This window comes from Arachis ipaensis, chromosome B09 (genome assembly GCF_000816755.2).
Source record: "Arachis ipaensis cultivar K30076 chromosome B09, Araip1.1, whole genome shotgun sequence".
Lineage (NCBI taxonomy): Eukaryota > Viridiplantae > Streptophyta > Magnoliopsida > Fabales > Fabaceae > Arachis > Arachis ipaensis.
Window position 1 is genome coordinate 133,857,477 of NC_029793.2, and position 14,269 is coordinate 133,871,745.

General features: G+C 30.8%; 1 long non-coding RNA gene across 3 annotated transcripts; it reads left to right on the forward strand.

Annotated features, from left to right (window-relative positions):
- LOC107616620 lies at positions 1-13,073 on the forward strand. Of its 3 annotated transcripts, none has more exons than XR_002353388.1 (9): positions 1-46; positions 646-768; positions 988-1,196; positions 2,139-2,264; positions 2,403-2,479; positions 2,564-2,646; positions 4,412-4,435; positions 12,594-12,652; positions 12,882-13,073. It is a non-coding gene; the product is annotated as an uncharacterized LOC107616620 (long non-coding RNA). The 3 variants fall into 3 exon arrangements; XR_001614577.2 differs by having other exon boundaries at positions 988-1,022; XR_002353387.1 differs by lacking the exon at positions 1-46 and adding an exon at positions 353-504 and having other exon boundaries at positions 988-1,022.

The window sequence follows — 14,269 nt, forward strand, 5'->3', positions numbered from 1 at the left end:
GAACTAACAGGTTCACCGTCTTCATCCAAGCGAAGCCATGGCGTTGGTGAGTTGTTCATTTCTTCTTATAATGTTCATCACTTGCTGATTAATTTGGTTTTAGTTTCGGTCTTTTTTTTATTAGGCTTTAAGGTCAGGGTGTGTTTCCTTGGGGTTAAAATATGAAAATTTACATACGAATTTCATTTATGTTTTGTGCACAATTATTCAACTTATAGCATTCCTAGTTAATTAATAATTAATTGATGTAATAAAGAACAAAAAGTAAGGCGAAAGGTTGCTATTTTTATAATTATTATAGAGTTAGTGCTTTAGTTTTCAATAAATTTAGGCTTTACTAATAACATAGAAATTTGAAATCAGGGTGCGCAGGTTTGGAACCCTATACAAAGGGCCTTTCCTTGTGAGATGCTAGATGGTGTCAACAATAGTTTATAAAGTTAAAACTAGTTTCTCGGAGGGGAACTCTTGAAAACATATAGAACTCTTCTTAATGAGAAACAGGTATGAGTTGTGTTATTTGTAATGTCTCATTAGCTTTATATACGAGACAAAATAAGTATATAAAATATTTCACAATTGTTAGTTAAATGTTCAATTGAAGTTTGTAGTCTTAAGTTTATATATATGATTTTCATTTGCCAGGTTTTTTATTTGGGGGAAAATGCTCCTGATAAGGTGCTGCATTCAATCTATGCTAAGTTGGAAAATTTCAAAGTCCAGGGTGATCAATTTGCCATGAAGATTATGGAGAGGCTGAAGTTAATTGTAAGTTTGTGATTAATAATGTTTTATGGGCTATTTTTATGTTTTTTGAGTAATAATATATGTATTCACTCTTTTTCGTATAAAGGGAACTGACTCACCCTTCTTTTCTATTGGATGAGGTTTAGGGTCTACACTAAATAATACATATAATATTTTTCTAAAAACAGATTTTGCACATTTTAACCACTTGTTCTGTATTGTCTTTTTTTGCTGATGCAGTGATATTTGACTCCTGCACGGAGAAAAAAGAGATGGTAAATAATATGATTAACATAACTCTACAAGCACTATTTACTACTAAAGGCACTTTGTTGAAATGTATTATAGATTATATCAAATGGCATATATACAGCAAAGTTGGTCGCCTTTGACCAATTCAGCAAGCAAAAAATCTAGATTATCAAAACTGATATCTCCAAGGCATTTAGGTATTGGACCAGAAAGACTATTATGAGAGAAATCTATAATTGATAACACACTAGCTAGTAATATTGCACAATTCATTGGGTATGTTTCCTATAAGTTTGTTCCCTTTCAAGATAAGAATATTTAGAACACCAATGATGCTTATGATGTCTGCAATGGTGCTAGATATTTCATTATTGTTAAGATCCAATATTTGTTTGTGACCATCTCTAACAAGAGGCTAGGTCTTGAATTTGGGGGGTTGCTGCAGTTCAATTTTAGCCCAAACTTATTTTTATCATACATTTTCAGTGATTCTACTTGTCATAAGTGGGAAGAGACACAGAGGCTTCAATCAACAAGAAAATTAACATCTGCTCTATTTTTTAGGACATTATGTAAATGAAACAAGATATTGTACTACTAAAATGTTAACTCTACGTTTTTATAGTTGAAACTTTAAATTGGACATGCCAAACGATTTATTATTGGTTTTTAATGGTTAAAGCATAGCTTGGTTGATTAGTTCCTAGATAAACACAGTAGCTTACATATATAATACGGTAAGCGTTTCTGTTACTTTTAATACGTGCTACCTGTTGACATTAGGGCATATGTATGTTGAATTTTACCCAACACTAGTTCATGTGATGCAAGGAAGATTTCCATGGTTATCCATTTGGAGTGAGATAAGTGCATAATTCAGTAATGTTGTTGAAACTTACTACTTTCACTTTTTATACATGCATGTTAACACGGATTCTTTTATTATATATTTAGCATTTAGGCTTTATATATATACATTCTTTATTCTTACATATCATATTGTAATCATGTGAACTTGTTCTTATGTTAATGATATATGGGATATGGTTTGCATTTTGTTACTTAAATGTATAGTTCTGCTCTGACACTTGTATATATTTTGAATATTATCTAACATGTAACGTTGTCATATCTTTCAGGCAAAAGAGTATACAGTATCTTGTGTTGAAAAGAGCTTTGCTTGTGATAGCCAGAATCTTCATGCATGTGTATCCATTTGGAAGGAGACCAATAACATTTAGAAGTGCAATTACTATAATAAATTAGTAAGTGTTATGTTTCCATATTTTAGTCCTGTTTAAGTTTTCTGCTGTAGATGCAGGGTGGGTCGTGAAAGAGGATGCTTTTGGGGGGTTGCTGCAGTTCAATTTTTGCCCAAACTTATTTTTATCATACATTTCCAGTGATTCTACTTGTCATTAGTGGGAAGAGAAACAGAGGCTTCAATCATCAAGATCACCACTTTAACCTTCTTGGTCATGTAAGCATGGACTTGAATTATAATTAATCAAGCTTGATATACTTCTAAGTTTTATTATCAACCAAATGTATAAAAAATGTGCAGGCATGGAGATTGTTTACAGAAGGCAAAGGCTATGAAAATTGTTTGTAATGCAACAAGAGACACATCGAATTTATTACAGGCAGGTGCATATAGTAGGATATGATTATGCATAAATAAAATATTAACATTTAATATTATATTATTCATTAAATCCCATAGTGGTCCTGAGATTGACGCCATACACCAAAATCGTTCCTGAGATTTCAATTGCACCAATTACGTCCCTAAGATTGGAAAAATTGCACTATAGTAATTCCTGACCCGTTTTTCGTTAACGATGCACTGGCGTGGCTTGATGACGTGGACCTTTGGTGACACGTGTCATCTCATGGTTTGGCCACGTGTAACGGTATGATGACGTGTCGATCAACGACACGTGGCATGCTGACGTGGATGGGTATGCCACATGTCACAATGCTATTTTGTCACGTGTCAGATTATGCCACATGTCGCAATGCTATTTGTCCACGTGTCATCCACTATGTCATCGTTACATGTGCACCAAATTGGTCGCTTACTTTGCATCAAATGACTCATTTTAGTCCCTGAAATTGAATGTCGTGCACCAAATTAGTCCCTTCATCAGTTTTTTTTCATCTTTTTATAAATTTAAAATTCTCAATATTTTTTTATACACTAATTTTAATTATATTTTTTATTATACATATTTTATAATAAATTTTTTAATTAATAATGTTAACTTGTATTATTAGAGTACATGTTAACTAAAGCCAAAAATTTATTATTGTCTCTTGTGTTTATTTGTATCTGTTTTAATACTGTTCAAGTCATGGTTACAATAAGTACTTATATTGATTAATAGTGTAATATATGAAAAAGCCGCCTAACTAAGTTATAAATAAAATGAATTATTATAATCGACAGTATAAATCTATCTTATTAATTTAGTGAGAAGTTAATTATATAGGAAAGCGGACATTCTTAAAATGGATGGGAATAATGAATTTATATTAGTTAATAAATGCCTTATCAAGTATTCCTAAAATATTTATTAAAGTGTTAAATATTAAAAAAATTGTAATAAGGAATATTATTATACTCTTAGCTTACACTCTTTATTAAATCAATATCAATATGTCACATAATTCTTTTAATAAAATATTTTAGAAAAAAATTGTATAATTAAAACTAATATTTTAAAAATATTTTATAAAAACACTTATATTTAAATAACTTGTGAAAAGATAAAATTAAAATTAGTGTATTCAAATATATAATGAGAATTTTAAATTTATAAAAAAATGAGAAAAAACTAATGAAAGGACTAATTTGGTGCATGACATTCAATTTCAGGGACTAAAATGAGTCATTTGATGCAAAGTAAGGGACCAATTTGGTGCACATGTAATGATGACATAGTGGATGATACGTGGACAAATAGCATTGCGACACGTGGCATAATCTGACACGTGGCATAATAACATTGTGATACGTGGCATACCCATCCACGTCAGCATGCCACGTGTCGTTGACTGACACGTCATCATACCGTTACACGTGGGCAAACCATGAGGTGACACGTGTCACCAAATGTCCACATCATCAAGCCACGTCAGCGCGTCCTTAACGAAAAATGGGTCAGGGACTACTATAGTGCAATTTTTTCACTATCAGAAACGTAATTGGTGCAATTGAAATCCCAAAGACGATTTTGGTATACGACGTCAATTTCGGGGAGCACTCCGAAAATTTACTCTAGAAATATTAAACTAATTTGGTTTATGAGATACGTTCGGCACTTCCATTTTATTTTTTTGCATTAGTCTGAACTTTGAAAACTGATACTGGTTTACGTGCAAAAACTAATTTATTCTATTCTACATCCAGATGCTATTGTGGACTGGTTGTTGTGTTGGGAATAAGGAGTATGATCACAATCCAATCAATTATGTGTCAAATAATTTATTATTGTTATTATATTAAAATGTTAATATAATAAAGTCCTTGATTAAATTTAGAAATTTATCATTGTGATAGTGATCATAATATTGAGAAATAAATCTTTTGTAATTTAATCTAAATTGTTCTTGGTCATATGATTATTAGAAAATGACATAAATAATCCAGAAAGATCAATATATATATAATGGTCTTCATTAGTTGAAGATTAATAGATCTCATTTATTAAATTATATATATAGATGGTGTATATAGAGATATGACCATTGAACTGACTCATTTTGAGAATTCCTAATGGTTATAATTACCGTATATTTGTCAATAGGATATTCTCAAGATGAACATAGTAATAGAGTTTCCTTTGACCTGCGACTAGGGGTGGAAATAGGCCAAGCGGCCTGCCAGGGGCCTGCAGCCTGGCCTGTGTTCGGCCTGACCTGGCCTGGCCTGATAGGAAATAGGCCCAGGCTCAGGCTACTAAAAAAGCCTATATTCTTTAAAAGGCCAGGGCTAGGCTTTTGAAATAGCCTGTTGGGCCTGTCAGGCCGGCCTGAGCCTGCAAATATATATAAAGAGTTTTATTATACTAGTAAAAATGCTATTAGAAGGATTTGAACTTAGGTCTTCTATCTTATGAAAATACCTTTATCCAGTCAGCCATTTGTCTCTTTAGTTATATATTTGTATTTTGTATCAATATTATTCATAAATTTAATTATTATTAAAAAAAAAACAGGCCTAGTGACAGGCTTCAGGCCAGGCCAAATTTAACAACAGGCCAGGCTCAGTACTCATTAAAAAGCCTATATCAGGCTACAGGCCAGGCTAAAGCCAATATACTCTATTACAGGCCTGGCCTGTTAAGAGTAAAGCCTGGCCTGGCCTGGCCTGTTTCCACCTCTACCTGCGACTATCATAGTAATTAACAATGTATTTATTATACTTTGATTCCGGACACCTAATACCCTAGGGTGCTAGTTGAATGGATATTGGGTATGATTTAAATACTTGTAGAATTAATGATTAGTTAATAAGGAATCCGTCAACTCTCGGTAAAGAGTTTGAGCTCTATGATTATAATGACTGAGATGAATAAAACCTTGGCCAAGGAGATTGAATGAATGAAGAAATGAGTTTCTTAGGTCATTCACAGTTTATTATAATAATGGTAATAAGTTAGAGTTTGACAATTAAACCATACTCTAAGGGTTAACCAAGAGCTGGAAAGATGGAAGGAATTATACTTTGTTCTTCTGAGGTTCTTAGTAAAAATATATTACTTCATATTATCGGGTCGTTGAGGAGTGTTGCTAGACACCAACCTTGATTAGTAAATTTAGTATGACTAATTTACTACCCGCTTAGTATTGAACCTATGGGGTCACACACTAACGAGTGTTCTAATCTTTGCTATAGAATTATTTAATTATTATTTTGATTTGATCAAATAAATAATTATATTAATTCAGATAAAATATTATTATATTTTTTTGCTAGCACCAAGAATATAATAATAGTATGATAATTGAGAATATTAAATAAGATTTGAGAATAATTAGTTATTCTATTTCTAAATTTGAATTCTAAATTTGGATGAGATCCTAACTGATTCTGTTTCAAATTGAGTTATGATATGATTCATAAATTTGAAAGATTTAGATTTAGAATTTTAAGATATGATTTAAATTTGAATTGAGATTCAAATTTAAAATCAGTAACAAATCTCATTGATGAATTTGGAAAACTCTAAATTAACATATGTGATGACTAAACATTATTAATTTAATTAATTGCAAAGATATTAATTCATATATAGTGATTAAATTAATCTTTGCTATGCAGATTTAACATTTGGCCAAAAATAAAAAAAATGTTGCAAGCCCAAGTGTTTTATAAATACATTTAGCATTGATGCAAAAATACTTTGATTATTGCGGCTGAATTATTATTCTTGTTATTGGGCCAGAATTGATCCTAATTAGCCCAAATTAACTTTGATGGAAAAAGATCCAATGCTTGGTCCGAAACCTATTAAAAGAAAGTAATTTGGCTTCATGCTTTCAACGGATTCCATTTCTTATTGTGGGATGGATTTCAAAATTTAATTTGTTAGCATTGGAAATATAAATGAGAGAGAAAGTATGATTGACATGATTGATTGGTTTAATGCAACACGCTACTCAGCAAGGGAAGTAAAAGCAATCCCATTTCAATTAATTTGTTCTATTTCAATTAATTATTTTTCTTCTAACTCTATCTTCTCTCTCATCTTTCCTTCTTCTCTTTCGGTCATTACCCAGCAACCATGGAAGCTACACCTAGCCACCGAAAAGAAGTTGGTGCAAGCAACAAGACCATCACAATGATGACAAGAAAAAGAAAACATAAAGTATGCTGTGGCTAAGATTCTCATTCACTTGTGGTTAGATTTTGTGAAGAGATCTTGGCTCCTCCATACCAAAAATGGAAGTGAAGATTTCGGTCAGAGAAGAAGATCCTTGGAGAGGATGGCTTGTCTCTGATTCTGCTTAGCCACCACAGGAGGTAGCTAGAGTGGCTATGTGATGGAGGAGGCAGAGATTGGAGCAGATGAAGCTACCATCATCATGAAGCATCAAGGGCCAGAAGTTCATCTTGGAGAGCAAGGCAAGGATGAAGGGCTCGGATTGATGAAGAATGGTGACCAAGGAAGGACTAGAGATAATTGCATGTTAGGTTTTGCATGAGTTATCTCTTCTCTCTCTCTGGCCGAACCGGTTCAAGTTGAAGAAGAAGAAGATTGGCTTGGTTTGTTTGGTTTCAACCTTGAAGGCTTCTCCCTATAAGTAAGGGTGAACAGTCAGGGTTTGATTCAAGGAAAAGAAAAGAGTGAGCACAGAGTTCTCATAACTCTCTAAGCTGACAGAATTTCTTCTCCTTCAATGTTCTTCATTTTGTAATTTTCTGTTTAATTTTGTCATGTCTTGAGTCTCATGGAAAAGGCAAACAGTGAGGTTTGTATGAAAAAGCCATAGAGCGAAAAAAGACAGAGAGTGCAAAATTAAAAGAAAAAGCCATAGATGTCCTTAGATGTCCTTTGTACATCTGTGTTGTGTTTCATGATTCTGTGGGAATCCTCTTGTAAGTTGGGTTAGCACTTTACAGTTGAAAGCTTGGCAGTGACCAAGTCAAGTTCAGTTTGGGTTTAGATTCTGGACTTGTCCCGGATAGGAAGGAGGGTAGTTCCTAGGGAGAATTGGTGTTTGTAATCAAGGATGATTATAGTGAAATTCCATCATTATTGTGATGGAGTCTGGATGTAGGCTGCCTTGCACTTAGCAGCTGAACCAGGATATATCTTGGTGTAATTCTCTCTTTCTTCTACTCTATTTCTGTTTCTGCTGCCCAGGAGATAAAACTGAAAATATCTTGTGCTGACTGACGAGACAAAAAGAAAAGTCTCGTGGCTGGGAACGAGACAAAAGAAAAAATCTCGTGGCTAGTTACGAGATAAAAAGACAAAAAGTTTCCAGAAGTGATTTCAAAGGCCAGCAAGTATTATCAAGCAAAAAGGGGGCGAAGATTCAACCCCCTTCTCTTAGCCACTGATAACCATCACTCATACTATATATATGTATGCCAAGAGTGAAGGAATAGACAGATGAGAATAACAAGAGTTTTATTCCGTTACCTTTACACACATAAATATATGTGAGCCTGATTCTTGGAGAAGAATTTTATTGCGTGCAAAGAGTTGCAAGAGGTTTCTCAATTTAGATCAGATGTCCATTGGTCAAGGAGTTGACAGCAAAGGTTGGTCTCGGTGTGGATACGCATAGCGCCTTCGTACCATCGAAGGAGAAAGTGATTTTTACTAAAGCGTCTAAAGGTATTTAGATCTGATCTATATATTACATTTATATTATTGGAATAAAGTTTAAGCATAAAATAGATCTTTAAGGATTACTTTCTTTTTCTTCTGCTGCATGTTATGAACACATGGTAATTCTTCAGTGGTATCAGAGCTTTGGTTTTTTTGTGTTTAAATTTTTATTCCTATTTTTTTAAAGTTTGTGAATTAATAGGATTAATTCAAATTATTTTTAAGCATGTGATGTATTTATTTCCGTTGAGATGGTTTTCTAATAAATTAATAGTTAATTTATTTTAATTATTTAATTGTGATTAAATTATCATTCTTTTAATATAAAAGTTATATTTATAATCAAATATTTTGTTTGATTTTATTTATATATTAAATTTTATTGTGATTTTGATCACAATAAAAGGAATAAGATGTAAAATATCTTTTATTTGTTTCTTATATATATAAGTGTATATATAAAACTCAAATTTGATTTGATAATTTTTTAAGGCTAAACGTTAGTACATAAAAAATCAAATTTTGATTTGATTGATGTGTTTTGAACACTATAATTTTAGAAATTAATTTTTCTAATGTTCTTGATTATAAAGAGCGATCTGACAACCAGGAATTTTATTTTTAAGATAATAATCAGTGTATACATTTGATGTATTAAGGATTTAATTTTATATTTTTACCTAGACAACCTGGGAGTATAAAATTTAATCCATGAATATTGGTACAAATTCTCTAACAATTGAGATAAATCCTAAAAGTTAGGAGTTTGCCAAAAATAAATTTATCTCTTGTTTACAAGGAGCAACCTGACAACCAGGAGACTTGTACTCAAAGATAGAATTTATTTATACATGTGATGATATACAAGGAGAATTAATTTTATACTTAAACCTAGACAACCTAGCGGTATAAAATATAATTCAGTTAAATAATTGTCTGACAACCAGATAATTATTTGGGATTATAATTGTATGTGATACAATTTAATCATATTTATTTGGAATAGGTATGAGTAACAACTTGACAACCAAGATACTCATTTATGATTCTAAATAATTTTAACAGAAATATAGATTTTTTAATTTACTTTCGTATTTTAATTTTTTAAATATGTCCATTTTTTTGTATGGCATACTTGAAACTTGAAAGTAATATATTGGCTAACATTTGAAAATTGTTCTCATGTATGAAAGGGTTATCATGGAGATGATAATTCTATTAAAATAATATCCTCCAATAAAATTATTTTTGAAATGGTCAGAACTTTTGAAATATTTGTAATATTATTTTACATGGGTTGTTTGGACAGTCATAAATTCTAATTTCAAAGGCATCTCTCCACTATTTATTGCTGAACATCTTGAGAAGATGTGGTGCCTAAAGTAAGATAGTATGACTATCAAAAATTTTATTTAAACTAGTGGGAGTATTGGGTAATATATTTTGAATTAAACAACTTTAGAAGTTAGAATGCCATTAGGCAAATGGCTTTAGTGAGAATTGTTCTTGCAAGCATTTTTGGAGATTCATTTTGTTACAAACAATTTATAATTAGCCTTAATATTTGTGATATTTTTAGAAAAACCCAATATGAGTATTGAGGATGCCAATCAAAATTGCTCTTAAGGGTTGGTTTGACCAATAATAAAGATATTGAGTATTTTTATTATAAGAGCTTAAAGTAAAATCTCTAATTATCTAATTGATATTCTATTGAATAGAGAATGAGATTCTCTCAATGCACAAATATTAGTACTCTATGTACTAAGAAACAAAGAATTTAGCTGAGGATCACTATTTGTTAAATATTTAGACTACATTTTAGAAATGTTGCTAAATTAACAAATTTCTTACTAAATCAATTTTTTACCCATATGAGATATAGAAAATGGCATAAGTCAAAACTCAAGAACATTAGAGTTCGATAAATGAGATTTATTGGTTGCCCTAAAAGAAATAATAAGTATTATTTCTATCATCCTTCTTACGACAAAGTGTTTGTGATAAGAGGTTGAACTCTTTTTTAGAAAAAAGAGACTCCTTCCTAAAGAAAGATAAGGTGAACAAATAGAACTTGATAAAGTCAAGACAATCAAAAAGTTTGATTTATACAATGTCAAGAGAAACTTTGTATTTATAAAGAAAGAGTGAGAGTACAATTACTTTTATTAGAATTGTATACCACTCAATAGAGGATATACTTTCTCCTGAAAGTATAAAAAGTTTGATCGTCAAGCTAACTTTTTGAAAAAGTAGCCTATTTGTATAATGATACAATTCTATAAAGATAGATCTAATGGTTACTTAGATTTTTTTATAATCATGTTCAATAAGGATTGTCCTTAAAATAAAATTATGCACTATTGTAGTGGGAGATTTCATGTTTTGAGAAAACGTGATATTATTATTCACTAGGTATTTTGCAAAAGGTCAAGCACATATGCTCAAAAATTAAGGTGTTTAAGGTCAAAAGAGTTTTGATAAACACAAATGTGCATTGAAAAATTATACACATGATTGATTGACTCTAGTGCAAGTGGGAGACTATTGTGATAATAGTATTCCCAAGATCCAATCTATCATGATTGGCTCTCGTGCAAGTGGGAGATTGTTGGGAATAAGGAGTATGACCACAATTCAATCAATCATGTGTCAAATAATTTGTTATTGTTATTATATTAAAATGTTAATATAATAAGGTCCTTTATTAAATTTAGAAATTTATCATTGTGATAGTGATCATAATATTGAGAGATAAATCTTTTGTAATTTAATCTAAATTGTTCTTGGTCATAGGATTATTAGAAAAGGACATTAATAATCCGGAAAGATCAATATATATATATATAATGGTCTTCATTGGTTGAAGATTAATAGATCTCATTTATTAAATTATATATATAGATGGTGCATATAGAGATATGACCATTGAACTAACTCATTTTGAGAATTCCTAATGGTTATAATTACCGTATATTTGTCAATAGGATATTCTCAAGATGAACATAGTAATAGAGTTTCCTTTGACCTGCGACTATCATAGTAATTAACAATGTATTTATTATACTTTGATTCCGGACACCTAATACCCTAGGGTGCTAGTTGAATAGATATTGGGTATGATTTAAATACTTGTAGAATTAATGATTAGTCAATAAGGAATCCGTCAACTCCCGGTAAAGAGTTTGAGCTCTATGATTATAATGACTGAGATGAATAAAACCTTGGCCAAGGGGATTGAATGAATGAAGAAATGAGTTTCTTAGGTCATTCACAGTTCATTATAATAATGGTAATAAGTTAGAGTTTGACAATTAAACCATACTCTAAGGGTTAACCAAGAGCTGGAAAGATGGAAGGAATTATACTTTGTTATTCTGAGGTTCTTAGTAAAAATATATTACTTCATACTATCGGGTCGTTGAGGAGTGTTGCTAGACGCCAACCTTGATTAGTAAATTTAGTATGACTAATTTACTACCCACTTAGTATTGAACCTATGGGGTCACACACTAACGAGTGTTCTAATCTTTGCTATAGAATTATTTAATTATTATTTTGATTTGATCAAATAAATAATTATATTAATTCACATGGAATATTATTATATTTTTTTGCTAGCACCAAGAATATAATAATAGTATAATAATTGAGAATATTAAATGAGATTTGAGAATAATTAGTTATTCTATTTCTAAATTTGAATTCTAAATTTGGATGAGATCCTAACTGATTCTGTTTCAAATTGAGTTATGATATGATTCATAAATTTAAAAGATTTAGATTTAGAATTTTAAGATATTATTTAAATTTGAATTGAGATTCAAATTTAAAATTAGTAACAAATCTCATACTATATATATGTATGCCAAGAGTGAAGGAATAGACAAATGAGAATAACAAGAGTTTTATTCCGTTACCTCTACACACATAAACGTATGTGAGCCTGATTCTTGGAGAAGAATTTTATGGCGTGCAAAGAGTTGCAAGAGATTTCTTAATTTAGATCAGATATCCATTGGTCAAGGAGTTGACAGCAAAGGTTGGTCTCAGTGTGGATACGCATAGCGCCTTCGTACCATCGAAGGAGAAAGTGATTTTTACTAAAGCGTCTAAAGGTATTTAGATCTGATCTATATATTATATTTATATTATTGAAATAAAATTTAAGCATAAAATAGATCTTTAAAGATTACTTTCTTTTTCTTTCGCTCCGTGTTATGAACACATGATAATCTTTCATCTTAGATTTGGAAATATGGAAAACGCCAAGCAAGAAGCAATTAAGGCTAATTCAGGTGGAGAACGTAAGTTTCAATAATCTTATACATTTTTAATAATTGTTTTATCTTTGTAAAGTAATGAATAGTAAACGGTGCAATATAATTTGGGTTTAACATGATAACATGAAGTCATGAACAGTTTCTAGTATAGAGCATCAACTTATATTATATTCATATGCTAATACACTATAGTGGTAATTTGTTTATTTATAAATTGTGTTTTGAGTTCTAATTATGTTAATAACTTTTGCAGTTTTAATTGATACAAAATATGAGCCATTGATCCCTAAGAAAGAGAAGTCAACTCAATCAAAGAAGTTTTAGTTTTTTTAAGGGTTTTTTGTTTTTTCTACTTTATGTAATGAAAAATTTTTTTCGCTTGATTTTTGCATACATTTAGCATCATTGGCTATAAAATCATCGATGTACATTTGGATTGTAAATCATAAATTTAATATATTTATAAATTTTGTCTCTTTTAATTTTTATATTTTGATATAGATATTGTGAATATTTTCGGTATTTATTTAAAAAATTGATCTATATTTGATTCTTTTATATTTTGTTGAAATATAATTATTTATAAAAATTAAGTTTTAATAGTGGTATATGTGAAATTAGTAAAATTCAATAATTAGAAAATCAGAAACAGTGACCGATTTAGCTACCAAATTTTAGATTTTTAAATCAGATATCAGCAACCGATTTAGCGACCAAAAAGTTGGTCACTATTTAGTGACCGATTCTCTCAGCGGCCAATTTAGCGACAAAAAAAGTGGTCGCTATTTAGTGACCGATTTTATTAGCGACCAATATTGTTTGGTATTAGTTTGGTGGCCTTGTTCAAAAATTGGTCGCTAAAATCGACCGCTAAGAATTTAGAGACTGATTTAAAAAAAAAATTGGTCGTTAAATCGGTCGCTATTCCGGTAATTTCTTGTAAATATAAACTAGCATTCTTAATTGCTATAGTCATGTCCTTTGTTCTCCTAAGCTTTTTAGAGAGGGTTTGAGGAATTATATTCATATATACAACTTTTTTTTTAAATGAGAAGGATAGCTTTTATAAATTTATATATATTATATGGGATCTAAGTCCAACAAAAAGTCTACATAAAGTTAAATGAGGTAAAGTAGACCCATTATATCATTATTCATGAGTATACTAACAAACTCATGAGGAGGTGAATCCCAAAAAACAAGTTCCAATATAAAGTTAAAATTAAATAAATCTCATTTTAATTTGTCTACATCCACTACAAGAAATATATTGAATATTATCGAATTTAGTGTCACACATTAGCATCGATTTTATCATTGGATTTAATGACAAATTTGATGTGAAATTCGTTATGCCAAATAACTACCGACAAATAGCCACTTTCGACGGTAAAGTCGTCGATAATTTTTGGTAGAAACCACAACAAATAGGCGCCAAATTTAACATTGAAATTACTGGAAGACGAATTCGACAATAAACACGTTTAATATATAGAACGTTGCATTTTAGTGATTCGCACCGCGTTACCGTCGAAAATATTTGCCGATAAATTTGACGGTAACCGTGTCCTAAATTGGAACCGAGAACCCTCTCCCCTTCATTTCAATTTCACTCTCTCTCTCTCTCTCTCTCTCTAATCT